The sequence below is a fragment of the Athene cunicularia genome, assembly GCF_003259725.1.
Source record: "Athene cunicularia isolate RWA chromosome 1 unlocalized genomic scaffold, athCun1 chr1_part1, whole genome shotgun sequence".
Lineage (NCBI taxonomy): Eukaryota > Metazoa > Chordata > Aves > Strigiformes > Strigidae > Athene > Athene cunicularia.
Window position 1 is genome coordinate 67,673,728 of NW_020799091.1, and position 7,210 is coordinate 67,680,937.

A 7,210-nucleotide genomic window follows, 5' to 3' on the forward strand; every position below is an offset into this window, starting at 1 on the left:
CAGCCACTTGGGCATGCTGTCAGCAGTACCTGACAGAGTTCGTCTGAAGTAAAGTCTCTTGAAACATGCATTGTGTGGATACCAGGTCCTCCACACCAGCTAACTTAACCCACAAAAATCAGGGCAAGCATTGCCCTAATTTCTTTTTAGGACAAGTGACAATAACAAGCAAACATAATCGCTACTTCTATAAAGGAAATGATAGAATTCAGTAATCTTGTGTGTCACCTGCTCCTGGTTAATCATCCCTTCTACGTGAAAAGAGACTATAGTCACAGTGTGTTTCTAAGACATCCGGAAGTATATTTAGGGCAAAACTATGTGGTTTGTAGCCACAATCTTATTTTCTGGTTTTGGCTGCAATACATATTGATTGTATATCTTTCTCATCTGAAACTGAACAGGGCAAATAAAACCCTAACAAAATTTTAAAGTCCTTTATGTATACTTTTCTGCCATTTCTACTCTAATTTTTGTTGCACAAGATGTCTTCATTAAAGTTATTGAGAATATTGTTGTACGTACAAAACTTATAAAGCTACAAGAAAAAATATCAAGAAATGTAATTACAGGTGATTAGTTAGATACAGTTAAAGCTGCATAAACCAGTCTGTTTTGGTACTTATCATCCCTAACCAGAATATTAGGAATGTCAAGGCCATCTAAATTGCTTGCAGTGCTGAGAATGTGTAATTCCATTTTATTGAGCAATCCCACTTCTGGTTTCAACACTGAGTTTAGCATTTACATCTTGCAGACATCCATCTTACAGGGATTTCTCTGGACTTGTAAGTGTGGTAATCTAACATCTTGCTGTTACAAATTATTCACCGGTAGAGCATAGGAAGTAATTTGTACTTCTGGAAGGTTTCTAGTAGAAGGCACACTTGTCATGGCAAAATCTATCCATCTTTCCCTCAAAGGAAATGATTCGTTGGTTTTTGCACTTCCAACAAATTTACTTTCTCTTGCTTGACCTGCATGTTGGAAGGCTTAAAATTCAGCTGGGGGAATCTGTCTTGGCAAGAAACATTAGAGGAATGGGACACAGGACTGACTGGTAAACAAAGATCTGTTCTGAAGGTCATAACCACAAGCACTGGCAGAAGTCAGATGGAGTGTAGTTTCACTAGGTAAATTAACACATTTAATATAATGTTCTTTAGGTATGACAATGACCAGTGAAATAGGAATTCAGTGCAATCAGAATGAGCCACTATGGCAACTGTGGGAGGGCAGCAAGACTGATAGAAATAAAGATATGATCCGGGAAATTACAATACCTAAGAAGAAAGGAAAATTCTTAAGTTTTCAGCATATTTCATTCATGGAGGCCAAGCAGTTTCTGTCCTAAATTCCAGAGTAACTGGTGTATGAAGTTGCAGGCCCATTAGCTATAATCTTGAAGCACGGCAAGAGCCATTGCAAGAGGTAATATCTTTCTTTGGGCCATCTAAAATAGTTCAAGGAACAGACAAGCTTTTCTGCAGAAAAAGACCCTAACATTCTACATTGTATATATTATACAATTGTAGAACAGAAATTCTTCTATTGAGGAAGAAATATTCAAAACCAATCAAACTGTAAGTGGCAGGGTATGCAAGAACTTTTGATCCAGAAAGGTTAAAATAAGAGTGAAAAATGGAAATGGAAAATTATAAACTAATGTTGCGGCATTCCGTTACATCACATTAGTCTGTTGTTTTGTTTCAGTATGCTTATCGCCTTCATCTTGGAAACCGACTATCATGGCAGAGCAGAGAAAGCCGAGTTATATTGCAAAACCAGAATTGCAAGACGGACTGGGAAGCCAGCTCATGAGGGATGACAGCAGATGCTTGAAAAGGGAAGTCAAGGTGTGGCAGTAGTTATTGTCATGGAGGGAACTCACCAGGGGATTGGCCATTACCTTCATATCTATGTTTTCATCATTACAACGTGATCTTCAGTACAAGCAAAGGAACAGAGCATTTCGGTTCACTTACTGGGAAAAAAAAAAAAAAAGTCTTAGGAACAAGTGCTTGGTACAACTTAAATTCTTTCTATACTTATTATTTTAGTTCTACTTAATTATTTGATACGTCTTAAATTTTTCTGGTTCTCATTAATATCCCTTCTAGAAGTTCAGTTGTCCAAGTATCCACATAAATTGTGGTTTGTTGGAAAAAAATCCACAACACTGGAACTGTAATAATATTTATGCTGGTAGCCTCGGTAGAGCAGAGATTGCTCAGGGAAGGAACAACATCCAGAGGTCCTGCGTGCATAAAGCAATAGTTGAATCTCAAAAGAGGGACTGAAAAAAGAAGCACCAGCAAAACTACAGAATGGGTCTTTGCTGCTTATTCCTTTGGGATCAGCAGGAATTGGGGGTGGTAACCTTAACTCAATGTTAAATCAAATGTTGGCACTGGAACTTCTCATATTTCAGCCTCTCAAAGTGCTGGCGGTTCATCACCTGTATGCATGTTGGGACTATGTTGGGAGGAAACATGGGCAAAGCATGCTTATGACTCCCTTTTAGCTGCAGACAGGGTTTTCTTCTAGGGAAATCCACAGAGCTGGTTTGAATCCACATTACATCCTGGTGTGGTGTCAGGATACAGCTGTGGTATGTACCTAGGCTCAACAGCACTGAAGAACTAACACATCCTGTAATACAGCTATAGCCCTTGACAGCTCTCAAAGGTTTTATTTACACTTCTGCTTGTCCCCAGAAGACTTACTTGCCTAGACTTGCATTTCTTCCACTCCTGAGGCAATGAAGGTGCTGTGCTGTGCTAGAAAGGTCTCCAAACTGCCCACGTTCACACTCTACAGTCTGATGAACTGCCTCATACTGCGACCTGCCTAATACTCGGCACACTCGCCTTCCAAGAACATAACACGTGTTGATAGAACTTCCAGGCCAGTGATTTTCACCTCAAATTTTCACTCTCCACTCATAACCAATATAATTTGAGTAGGAAAAAGTATCTGCTGACAAGAGCACCAAATAAAGAGTAACTGGGTAACGGCTGGGTTCCTGGGCTCTGAATCTGAAAGTGGATATGCTTCTAAACACAGAAAACACAAAACTCTTAACAGATTGTTAATAATTCTGTTAAGACTTCTTGTTTTAGAAAGGGTTACTATAACTGAAGAAAACAGTTTTCTTGGTTGTTTCAATTTAACATTCCTCAGGAATACAGAGAATCATCATGTCAAACTTTTGGATTTAGATAAAGAAATAACAGAAAATCCATAGAATCACATGACTTTGTTACACAATAGACTGAAAAGTAGACTAATAACTTTTACATAGAAGTTATATTGTTTTCCCAAGCAATTATATGTGATTTGCATAAGTAATTCCCTCAATTCCTTTTACAGTCCTATCAGTTAGTACAAGATGCTCTCTTAATCTAAGAAACCTTCTGTCTTTAAGCGGATTACATTCCTAAATTCATTAATAATTATTAAAACATGGACAGATAACACAAATAAAGAATTAAAAATCTATAATATTCTCAAGAATGCAGAAAATAATTTTGCTGGTAACAGTATAATTCCTTTCACATTAAGATATCTCAGAAAACTTTTTTTCTTTATTTTTTCACTTTGCATATCACAGATAACTGCTGGGTTTGCCTACGATGTGCTGACAAGCCTGCTACAAACTGCAAAGCCAGAAGCAGTCCATCAAGACAAGGCATGTGGGAAAGGGTAGTGGAGCTCGCTGATGTGCCCCAGATGCACTGAGCAGCCTTCGCTTCTAGAGCCATTCTAGCCAAGGGAAGTATCACTTTATCATCCACATTTGTGTGGATACATGTACAGAAAACTAAGTTGTCCTTTCCAAATGTTATCTAAAAAGTGAAGAGAGGCAGAGAAAATAACTAAGCATATCAAAACAACCAGATACAACACCTTGATATACAAAGTCCTGTTACATAAATAACACCTTTATCTTTTACAGCAGGATGTATTTACTATTTAAGCAGAAGCTGAAAAGAAAATGTTTCAATTTAATCACAGTGCATTTAAATAATTAACAATATTTTAGTTAGACTACTCTTTATAAAAAAAATCATATGATTATTCATTTCCCCTTCTGTCCCCATTTCGAGTTCTTAAACTAAATATTTTTTTTAAATTAAAAATTAAGTAGGGGAAGTCATAGTAACGTCTTACACCCTATATTGGTGAAAGGGCAAAGTATTCTTTCTCATCTCTGAAACAGTACTGATAAGGACACACAATATTCAAGCTTGTCAGTGTTGGTATCACTTGATCATAATAAAGTCCATTATGATAACAGAAGCTAGCAGTATTTTTTAAGTACTACAACATTTAAACATATTTTGTTCCAGCTTGTCATGTCATAAATATAAAACCATTGAGAAAGCATTCTGGGATGTCACAGTTAAGTTATTCCATCCTTATTTTCTAAATATTATCTTGTCATTAATTTCTCATGAAATCAGTGCACAAGGTTAGGGAAGTAGCAATGCATTCAAAAGCAAATTGCCTCCTGTATGATGTACCAACACAAGACAAGCAATCACATAAAAAATAATTACCATTCCTGCCATCCTCCCCTCCCTCACATCTTCATTTTTCTCATTTCACTACCTTTTCTTTTTTTTTTTTTTTTATCATGTGAGAAACTTCAGACAAAATAAGAAAAATAGGATCAGGTATAACTTGGGACAAACGACTCATACTGAATAACTGAATCCTGCAATGAAACCACTCCGCAGAGCAGACAAGTTCAGAAATAGTGCAGCACTCTCCTCTGTACAGCTCTGCATTGATGCACTGGAGCCCCTATGCAGGCTGCATAAACCTTTGCAAGACTTGAGCTGGCAGGTGGCCAGGACAAGCTCACCAGGCTGCTTGTCCTTGCTGGTCTGTCAGTTGGAGCCTATGGTCCCCTGCATCAGTAGAACAATGGTCTTCTGATGAGATATTGAGATGGTAGGTTTGGTTTTGTTTTCTCACATTTAGAACAAAATTCAAATCAGAGAGAAAAAGAGACATTCCTTCCTGCGTGACACTTGCACAAGTTCCCTAGTCTGCACCTGCAAGAACAAACCAAACCAGTTTATCACAGGGATGCGCTCTGGACTGACTCCCTCTCATCACAGGCATTTGGCTTCTACTTCTGTGCCAAGTCAAGCTAAAGCTCATTTAATGAAGAGTCACTTCACTACCTACCTGTCAGGACTCCAAATGGGCTGGCAGCTCCCTCCCAGCCAGGGTCTGTCCCAGTGTCCCCAGCAAGGAAGCAAGGTCCTCCTGGGCCCAAGGTGAGGTTGATAAGGGCCAGTAAGGCTTATTAGCACGCTCAGGGCTCTGATGTTTATATACAATCAGTAAGAAGAGACTGCCTATTCTCTGGAAACAGTAAACATGAATTATGCAAGGCCTTCTTCAAATCATCTCTATATGTATTTTTAGAGAGTGCAAGATCCATTTCATGGGAACAAAACCAAACAAGAATTTTTAAAAAAGCAAGCAGAAAACTACAGAAAAAAAATATCTAGCTGCTGAAGATTGTCTTTAATACTCTTGCAAGACAAACAAACAATGAATGCACACAATCCAAAATATAATAAACAAAACTTGTAAATTTTACATCATAAGCATTGTAACCGCTTTTTAAAATCCTACTCCTGAGTTCATTTTGCATGCAGAAATTAGACTGATTCTCTGGATGTCTGCTTTAGTGTCTGCCTGAAGTCAACTGTTCTTTTTTTTCACCCCACTTTCTTTCTCTTGCTTCATCCAGAGGCTTCAGGTTTGGTTAATTTGCTTCCCTTTAAGTTCATTACCAGTGAGGACATCCAAGAACTAAATTAGCTTTACTCACCTCACATGGACATCTTTATTCTCCTTACTGAATAGAAAGCTTCGCTGGCAACGGCTTTGTGGACAGGACTAAGCTAATGTGGAAGACCTGAAAAGCTCACATGGGAGGGATTTGTCACAGTACTGGCCAGATTCCTACTGTTCCTCTAGTCCAGGCAGGAAACCTGCTGGTCAAGCTGGCTTCAGCTCTCAATAAACCATGCTGAGTCCAGTTAGCAGGGAACAGTGATTTTCTCTGACTTGACTCTGCCCACCACAATCTTTTAATCTCTAAGTACACAGACTTAGTTCAAAGGTGCTGTAGCTTGGAAGAGGGGGGGAACAAAGAGCACCTTAGCAGAAGCAAGTCATCGACCACCCCCTATTTAAAAAGTATTTGCACTGTGCTGCCATTAGCTTGAAAGTGATGCTTATAGTGGTCACCTTCCTAAGGGAAGCAACAAATGCATGAGACCTTCAAACACACATTACTTTACAGCCTGAACCCTTGCCTGGGTTTTTAGATGGGTGTATACTATAGATTAGGCCTAATAAAAATCAAAAGTATTATCAGTGTGGGTCTTGAAAATATTTCATGTGAGAAATTTCACATGAAAATGATGATACAGTCTAAATATAAAATTAGACTTACTGCTACTGGTTACACAGTAGTAAAGTTCTTGGATTCTGAAAAACAACTACTGTGAGAGTTACACAGGTGTATAAAAGCTCATTTCAGAAGAAATCCTGTAACAGCTTCCTTATCTGCTTATCTATCTTGCATGAAAAAACAAGCCCAGGATTAAACTAGCAGGTAAACAGCTGGCATTACTTGTACTAGAAAAAGTGTCAGAAATGGTATTCATCAACAGCTTTCAAGAAGTTCAAAAAAATCAGAATGCAAAAAGTACAGACCAAATTTAAAACTACTACTTTGATAAGCTCCTTTTATCTATTAGGATGGAAAAGTACTCTGTAAACTCTTTGCTAAACACATTAGCCCCTCTGAAAGCAACATGAGGTCTCATGCAAGACTAGCCCCTGCAGCCCCACTGCCATGGCTCTGGCTTTCAGGGAGCAGATTAGAGAGTCAGGCCTTGCCCATGGAGACATGTAGAGATGGCTGCCTCTCCACCACTGCTGAGAAGCCTCTCATATTTCCTCTGTTTGATATCTCCAGCATTTCCCCAGCTCTTGAGGAGGTGCAGCAGAAGGTTGCTCAGTGGGGCACTGCTGGGGACCATGCTGGTCTCTGAGAGCAAGGCAGCAGCCTTGGGGCTGCTCTAGCTTCACTCCACTGCAAGCTGAGTACAGGACAGAGCAGAACCAAGCTCACAGCTGCTGTTTGCCCAGGTGGTGTGAGGTGGTTAGTGCTAAT